The sequence below is a fragment of the Primulina huaijiensis genome, chromosome 13 (assembly GCF_012295235.1).
Source record: "Primulina huaijiensis isolate GDHJ02 chromosome 13, ASM1229523v2, whole genome shotgun sequence".
NCBI lineage: Eukaryota > Viridiplantae > Streptophyta > Magnoliopsida > Lamiales > Gesneriaceae > Primulina > Primulina huaijiensis.
Window position 1 is genome coordinate 14,866,532 of NC_133318.1, and position 9,708 is coordinate 14,876,239.

The window sequence follows — 9,708 nt, forward strand, 5'->3', positions numbered from 1 at the left end:
ATAGGCATCCCTATCGTGTCTTCCCCCCCCCTCAAAAAATCTAAAGTTTCTTCTTCCCGCCCCTCTAACACCCAAGGCAAGGGGAAGGATAAGGTAGCGGAACCTATATGGTTTTCTACAGTAACTTCCACCCTTCGTCCCGGGGCGGTTGATGAGATTAGGTCCCTGGGATCAATTCCTTCTTCCCACAAAATAAAAATCCCCGAGCCTAATGATCATCCGGATACTCCCCCCCGGGTTTTCTTACTTTTTTTGTAGATCAACTAAAAAGTGGTCTTCGTTATAGTGGTCTTCGTTTTCCCATTCATCACTTTTTTGAAGGAATCGCCCGGTTTCTTGGGCTCCCAATCAATCATCTTCACCCTAACGCTTTTCGCATTATGGCTGCCACTTTTATTTTGTTTCGCATGAAATCCCTCCTAATCAATGCTTCTATTTTCCATTATTTTTACTCTTGCCGATTTAATGACGGGGTCTTTTCTTTCATGGCTCGAATGCATTATCGGTTTTTGAATGACATCACTTCCTCACTGAAGGGGTGGAAAACAAAGTTTTTCTTTTTACAACTCCCCTCTCCTCCAACCTGTGCAACAGGCTTTTTTTCTTCTTTGCCTCCACAACCTGAGCTTCCCCGAGACTATAAATTTCTTACTCCTTTTACGCGAGCTTGGGATGCTTTGGAAAGCAATCCTTACGATCTTCCGTGCTGATCGGGGGAGATAATCTGGTGTTCTATGGGATTGGGTCCTGACCTAAAGACCTGGTGGACCAGATTATTGATGAATACGATCCCACCGAATCACCGGCTGGTAAATCACTAAATTTAATCTCCTTATTCTGTGCCTTTTAATTTTTATGACCTGCTGATTTGTGATGCAGCCGAAGAAGATATGATTAAGGCTAGTCTAGTTGAGGAAGCGGGCAAGAGGAAGGCCGAGAAGAAGAAAGCTCGGGCGGAGAAGAGGTCCCGAGAGGCTCAAGAGAATGAAGAGCGTCGAGCCCGGGTTGGAAAGGGAAAATAATACACGGGCAGAGACGATCCCCCTCCGGGAAGAGACCACTCATGAAGAGTACTCAGCTCCTCTTGTAACCCGCAAGAGAAAAGCCACAACTGAGCCGGTCATTGACACGGTGGTTGTGGAGGACGAACCCGAGGAGATCGTCCGCTCCCCTCCTTTCCCCGGTTCCTCTGCTGGTCCTTCAGGAGGAAGGCCTTGGGTCCTTCCTAACATTTTTGGGGAAGACGTTAGCTCAGATCTCGTCAAGATGATCCGAGGTCTTTTACGCCCTGATTAGGTGACACATTTCCAGGGCATTCACCCTAATGAACTCCTGTGTGAAGGAGTGGCTCGGTCCTTCTCTGTAAGTCTCTCCCTTTTACTTATCATTTTATTTTATATATATTTTAATCTTCTGTTCTTTCAGGGCTTGCAAATGCTCATGTCAGCTTTTGAGCGAGTCGCTCAGGCTGCTAAAAGGGCCAACGCTCAAGCCACCTCTGCCCGGGAGACGCATGCCAAACTCCAAGAGGAGGTGGGTAGGCTGAATGATCTCCACGATCATGTTCTGGCCCGGGAGAAGGCTGTTTGACAACAACAGATGGACTTGATCCGGGCAGAACTTGCTGAATCCCTGGCGGAGACGAAGGCAGCGAGGGCGGAAGCGGAATATTCCCGGGTCAGGGCTGAGGACTTTCAGGCTGCCGTTGAATTGATAAAGAAAACCCAGGAAGAACAAACGGTTTGCTTCTTGAAGTCCCGGGAGTTCAAGAAGATGGTGGCCGATAAGGCTTTTCCTTACTTCGAACATGGCTTCAACAAATGCCTGGAACAATTTGAAGGACAGGCCTGGTTCCAGCCGACCGAGAGGATTTCCCTGATTTGGAAAAAGCCGCGGCGTCCTTGCCAGAGGAAGAGGAAGATCAGCCGGATACCCTTGTAGATTAAATTCTTTTGTTGCCCCTTTTTTTATTCCCGGGTTTCCGGGCACCTTGTAAATTTTTCCTTGTATTAATGAAAATACTATGCATTTCATTTGCCGCACTTGATATTCCTGCGTGTTATACTTTGCTTCAAGTATTCTGGTCAATTTTAATCGATCTTCACCTAACACTCTTAGGTCGGGGTGCAGATCCACAGAATTGGGATATAACTGGGGTACGGGTCCACCGGGCCAGGGTACGGGTCCCTTGACTTAAGATTTAACCGGAGTATGGGTCCACCGGGCCAGGGTACGGGTCCTTGGACTTAAGATTTAACCGGGGTATGGGTCTATCGGGCCAGGGTACGGGTCCCTGGACTTAAGATTTAACCGGGGTACGGGTCCACCGGGCCAGGGTACGGGTCCCTTGACTTAAGATTTAACCGGGGTATGGGTCTATCGGGCCAGGGTACGGGTCCCTGGACTTAAGATTTAACCGGGGTACGGGCCCACCGGGCCAGGGTACGGGTCCCTTGACTTAAGATTTACCCGGGGTACGGGTCCACCGGGCCAGGGTACGGGGCACTTGACTTAAGATTTAACCGGGATACGGGTCCACCGGGCCAGGGTACGGGTCCCTGGACTTAAGATTTAACCGGGGTACGGGTCCACCGGGCCAGGGTACGGGTCACTTGACTTAAGATTTAACCGGGATACGGGTCCACCGGGCCAGGGTACGGGTCCCTGGACTTAAGATTTAACCGAGGTACGGGTCCACCGGGCCAGGATACGGGTCCCTGGACTTAAGATTTAACCGGGGTACGGGTCCACCGAGCCAGGTATGGGTCCTTGGACTTTGTAGATGACCGGGGTACGGGTCCTCGGGCCAAGGTACGGGTCCTTGGACTTTGTAGATGACCGGGGTACGGGTCCCCGAGCCAAGGTACGGGTCCTTGGACTTTGTAGATACCGGGGTACGGGTCCCCGAGCCAAGGTATGGGTCCTTGGACTTTGTAGATGACTGGAGTACGGGTCCCCGGGCCAAGGTAAGAGTCCTTGGACTTTGTTGAGACTTTTCTTTGAATAATTTCTTCGCTTTGATATCAAATGATGAGATACAAGTAATTTTCAAACATAATATTTTTTCAAATGAAATGCGTTCCATGGTCTCTTAAGAATATGTCCCTGAGAATTCTCGAGATAATAAGCTGCTCCAGAACTGATTCTTCGAATGATTTTAAAAGCTCCTTCCCATCTTGCCTCTAATTTGCCTGTCTCACCCACCGGCTTTACTTTTTTCATGACCAGATCCCCGACTTGGAAATCTCGCACCCGGACTTTTTTGTTATAAGATTTCATTATCCGAGTGCGATAAGCTTCCATTCTGATGGCTGCCTGGTCTCTCTTTTCTTCGACTAGATCAAGTTCAATGGCCCGAGATTGATCATTATTATTAGGGTAAGAGGCTATTCGAATAGAAGATTGCCCAATCTCCACAGGCAGGACTGCTTCATTGCCATAAACTAGGCTATAAGGAGTTTCCTGAGTGGAGGTCCGTGGTGTAGTTCGATATGCCCACAATACACTTGGTAGTTCCTCCACCCAATCCTTACCTTTCCTGTGGAGTCGTGCTTTTAATGCTTGCACAATGATTCTGTTAGTTACTTCAGTCTGGCCATTAGTCTGAGGGTAGGCTACTGAGGTGAAAGACTGAATAATCTTCATTTCTTGGCACCAAGAAGTGATCTTTTTTCCTTGGAATTGTCTTCCATTATCCGAGATTAATCTCCTAGGGATGCCATATCTGCAAACAATGTTCTTCCACAGAAATTTCATGATCTCTTCCTCAGTAATATTGGCTAATGGCTCGGCTTCCAACCATTTGGAAAAATAGTCTACCGCCACAAGAAGAAATCTCTTTTGTGCTCGGGCTATGGGGAAAGGACCCACGATATCCAAACCCCATTGGTCAAAAGGACATGATGCAGAAATGGGTTGCATAGTTACGGCCGGGCGATGACAGAAATTAGAATGGTGCTGACAACCTTGGCATCTCTGAACCAGTCGGGCAGCATCTTGATTTATCCGAGGCCACCAAAATCCGGCCAACATGGCTTTTCGGGAGAGGGCCATTCCTCCTAGGTGTTCACCACAGCATCCTTCATGAATTTCCCGGAGGATATAGTCCACCTCACTTTCTGATATGCATTTGAGTAATGGACCTTGATATGATCGTCTATATAACACGTCATTCAGAAAGACGAACCTGGGGGCTTGCTTCTTGATTTTCAGGGCCCGAGCCTGATCTTCTGGGAGTTTTCCATGGACTATATATTCTATGAGAGGAGTCATCCGTGAGTCCATACATAATGGCGGTGCTTCTTCATCGACAGAGAGCACCAACTGGGTGAAACAAAGAACTTCTCGGGTACTAATATCAGACATAGAGGCAGCCAATTTGGTGAGATTATCAGCTTCTCCATTTTCTTCTCGGGGTATCTGCTCAATACTCCAATCGGTAAGAGTGGCAGCTCGGGCTGTGATAAGTCTTAGGTACTTGAGCATTTTTTCATCTTTGGTTTCGTAAGCATCTTTAATCTGCTGTGTTACCAACTGTGAGTCAGAATAAATAATCACTCGAGAGTCTCCCATTTCCCTGGCTGCCTGCAATCCTGACAGAACGGCTTCATATTCAGCTTCATTATTAGTGACACGGGAATCAATCCTCAGGACTAACTTGATTTTCTCCTCCGAGGGAGCGATCAATACCACTCCAACTCCACATCCGGATAGATTTGAAGCGCCATCGACAAAGATCCTCCATACTTCTTATTCTGCGGAATGAATCATTTCTATCAAGAAATCAGTTAAGGCTTGGGCTTTTATAGCGGCTCGAGGTTTGTATTCAATGTCATACTCCCCGAGCTCTATCGTCCACTTAATCATCCTTCCTGAAACTTCTGCATGCGTCATTATCTTCCCGAGTGGAGAATTAGTGAGGACAACTATCGGATGGGAAAGAAAATACGGTCTCAACTTTCGAGCAGTCACCACCAAGGCCAAAGCTATCTTTTCCACCTCACTATACTTCAACTCAGCTCCTCGAAGGGCGTGACTTACATAATATACAGGTTTCTGATCTGTCCCTTCTTCCCGGATGAGTACTGAGCTGACGGCATGCACGGTAGCAGACAAATAAATCCACAATTTTTCTCCTGGCTCGGGTTTAACTAATACAGGCAACTCGGCCAAATGCTTCTTCAAATCTTGGAAAGCTTGCTCACATTTTTCATCCCATCCAAATTTATGGGCCTTCCGAAGAATTTGAAAGAACGAATAGCTTATGTGAGCTGACCGAGAAATAAATCGCGACAGAGCAGCAATCCTCCCAGTTAATTTCTGTACTTCCCGGATGGATTGAGGAGAAGGCATGTCAAGTACTGCTTTGATTTTCTCCGGGTTGACTTCGATACCCCGATCCGTGACCATGAATCCTAAGAACTTTCCACTTTTGACCCCAAACACACACATGGATGGGTTGAGCTTTATCTCATACTTTTTCAGTGTGGCAAAGGTTTCTATCTAGTCATCAATAAAACAAGAAATCTCTCGAGTTTTAATCAAGATATCGTCAACATATACCTCGATATTTCTGCTTATCTGCTTCTGGAAGACTTGATTCATCAAGCGTTGGTATGTGGCTCCCGCATTTTTTAACCCAAAAGGCATAACCATATAGCAAAAGGTACCCCCAGAAGTGACAAAGCTGACCTTGTCCTGATCCTCCCGGGCCATAGGGATTTGATGATATCCTTGATATGCATCCATGAAGCTCAATAATTCGAAACCAGAGGTTGAATCTACCAGCTGATCTATCCGGGGAAGTGGGTAGCAATCTTTTGGACAAGCTTTGTTCAAATCCCGGAAGTCCACACACATCCTCCACTTCCCGGTGGCTGTAGGAACAAGAACCACATTAGAGAGCCATGTGGGAAATTGGACCTCCCTGATGTGGCCAGCTTTCAGCATCTCCTTCACTTGTTCATCAATGATTTAATCTTTTTCTGGCCCAAAATGCCTTTTCTTTTGTTTTACTGGTTGGGATCCAGGGATGATACTTAACTTGTGCTCGGCTATTTTGGGCGATATTCCCATAAGTTCCTGTTGAGACCACGCAAAAAAAGAAGTATTAGCTTTTAAACAAGTTAGGAGTTTTACCCGGGTGGAGGCTTCAAGGTCTTGGGCCACCCGGATGCTTTTTCCTGACTCTATTTCAACCACCTCCTGCTCATCTTCTGCAAAAAAATGTACTTCCTTTTCCTCTACCGCTCCCTCTTCTTGAGTTACCTTCTTCCCCTTATCTTCCCTTCTCGCCTTTTTTTGGTCTACTCGGACTGTTTCCCCATAGCATTTCCTAGAGGAAGGTTGATCTCCTCTTACCTCTCCATCTTGTCCTCGTACTGGAAATTTGATTTTTTGGTGATAAGTGGAGGCCACAGCCCTCATCTCGTTCATGGCAGGCCTCCCAAGGATTATGTTATACGAAGACGATGCATCTACTATGGTGAAGACTGTCATAACTGTCTTTCTCAAATTCCCACCTTCAAGCGTTAAGGGTAGCATGATCTCTCCCTCAGGATAGACCGCATGCCCAGCAAAGCCGAACAAAGCAGTTTCAACCGCCTCTAACTGATATTCATGCAAGTCCATTTGAATCAGCCCCTCTTTAAAAATAACGTTGACAGAGCTACCGTTGTCGACAAATACCCTCAGTACATCGTAATTAGCTACCCGGGCTCGGATGACAAGAGCATCATTGTGCGGCAAACTAACTCCCCTGAGGTCCTCTGGCCCAAAGCTTATGACGGGTTCGTCTCTTCTCCGTCCTTCAACCTCCAAGCATTCTCTTCTACCTCCGCTCGGCATGTCTGTTGATCCTCTGGGATCATTAGGTCCGGATCGCCGAGATAACCAGGGTGGTGATCTGAGCTCATCCCGGGAGGGGCGAAATTCCGACCCAGGACGCCTGTTGAATTCTTTCCTCAACGTTCGACATTCAGCGGTACTGTGAGAACATTCTTTGTGAAGGGTGCAAAACCCTTTCTTCTCTGGTCGGGGTGGCCGAGTTATTAGATTAGGAGACGGGGCCATATCCAGGCTGCACTCTCGAATCTCTTGATCCCGGACATTTCTCAAGGGTATGTGAGAAAGATGCCTAGAACCATTCCTCTTGTTACTTCTTTCTTCAGGCCGGACAACCCGGTCTCCTCTTGCTCTCTTTAAAGCCTCTCTTTTTTGGTGCTGCGCTTCTTCCATATTGATGTACTTTTCGGCCCGGGATAGAAGATCTTCGAAATCCCCGGGCAGTTTTTTTGTGAGGGAGCGGAAGAAGTCTCCTTCTAACAATCCTTGCGTGAAGGCAGTGGTTTTTGTTTCGGGCGCACAAGCAGGTACATCTAGACCCACCCGATTGAACCTTTTGATATATGCTCTGAGAGTTTCGTCTTGGCGTTGCTTTACTTCGAATAAACTGAAAGCAGTCTTTTTGTATTTCTTGCTACTACTGAATTGATGCAAGAAAACTTTTTGGAAATCCTCGAAGCAGTGAATGCTCTGCGGTACCAACCCTTCAAACCACCTTTGTGCAGAATCAACCAAAGTGGTTAAAAACACCTTGCACTTGATCTGGTCCCCATAGCAATGCAACATGGCCATATTTTCAAAACGGGCAAGATGCTCCTCGGGGTCAGAACTCCCGTCGTAATCCTGGACTTTGGCTGATTTGAAGTGCCCGGGCAATGGTTCCCGGACAATGCCATCATCAAAAGGGCAGCCTTTAACAACTCGGGAACGGCTTTTAGAACCAACTTGCCCCTCCAATACTTTCACTTTCTTTCTCAACTCTTCCAGTTCTTCTGCGACAGTGGGAGATTTAGACCCAGCACAGGACTCCATCTCTTCTTCTCTTATCTCTTCCTCTCGGTTTCCTTGTCTTTGTTCTTGTTCACCTTCTGGTTGGGCAGAGTGATGGGGATGTTCCTTCTTTGATAAAGCTTCTTCTACTGCCTTGGTTACGATTCTGGCTAGCTCTTCATTTGTCAGAGTAAAAATAGGCGGGGGACCATTAGGTGGCAGGCCACTTGCACCCGAAATATGTGTGTTATTTTCTCCCGGGATCCGGGAGGTGTCTTGATTTGCTCTTCTGGTGGGGGCCATATCAACGTCTTAAAACTCAATTTCCCATAGACAGCGCCAATGATGCAATACGAATGAAATGAACGAGTCGGGTCAAACACTCTACCCGGTTTGCAATCAAAATATCGGAAGAAAAGTGAGTTGGACGTATGAACTGGACCTCTGTATCTTCGAATATGGTTAAGAATCTGCGTACAAGAAAATAACCACGTGAATGGGCGCCGGAGATATATCCGGCGTGACCATTCTGATGCTTAAGTCAGTAGAGAACTCGAGCAAGAAACCAATGTAATCAAATGATGATTGTGATATTGGTGTGGAGAGTGGTGAATAATAAATGAGTATTCAATGTGTAGGTTAATGTCTGAAGGATCCATAATAAATATAAGAACCTGATATTTATAGTAGAGGAAGCAATGATGACCTCGTCTTTTGTGCTTTGCATTAATTACAGTAGAGTGGCTGATTATACCCTATTATTTTGACATGTCAAATCTTATAGCAGTCACACTTAGCCCACTTAATTTTAGCAATCCATTGTTGTTGTCAGAAATAGGGCGGCCATGCACATTTTACTAGATCAGCGCAATTAATGCGACACTTATATCGAGACGATCTGAGTGGAATGTTTTCCGTGAAAGTGTATGAGGACCCGGGGTATCCAATATCCCTGGAAGGAGATATCCCAAGTATTCAATGGCTCGGCCTGTGATGAGCCCCCATTTCCCCAATCCTCCTTGACACGGGAATGCAATCTGTGTTCTTATCCCGGGCACTATCCATGACCCGGGTATCTATGAAATGACCCGGGTATCTATGACCCGGGTCTTCCCGGGGCATCACTGGGGTTATATTGACGTATTGTAAAAACAATATTAAGTTTAAGATAATTTACATTTATTTTGGCAAATGCTTTATATGTTTGCACATGTAATCCGAACAAATAAAGACTTTGAATATATTATAATAAACGAACAAAGAAATCGTCCATGTGATGGTTGTCATGAAACACATAATTTAATTAACATATATTCTAAACATGTTCCTAGTCAATTGAGACACCCAAAAGAAGATAAATGTCGCTCGAGTTGGAGACTAATATTTGTTATATTGTGTACTGTGTTTTATCGATAAAGACAAAGAGATTTTCAAATATACAGATAGGTGTTCATACAATAGGTTCACTGAACTAATCTTTTCCGAGCTTTCTAATTGATTATCATTTATCGATTGGATGAAATCCATGATCATAGTCGTACATTAACAAAAGATATCTCAACTGTTGATTCCCATTGATTTCCACCTCAAAGGCTCTTTGACCGGATTGGTAAAGTTCGTACTAATTACCGCCTAAAAAAAAGTAATATTTTAATACAAAAAAATAAACCAAAAGGGTTCCCCATATTAAAAGAATAAACTCGATGCAAAATTTTTTTAAAGCTTATTCCTATTTATTAAAATATAATTGACTTATATAAGGATTATTATGTCATGTTTGAGAAATAAATCATTCTTAGCATTTGAATACGCTGAAAATTTATTTATAAAATTTTACACTGTGTTATAACTTTCAGTTGAAATAAAGGTTGGTCC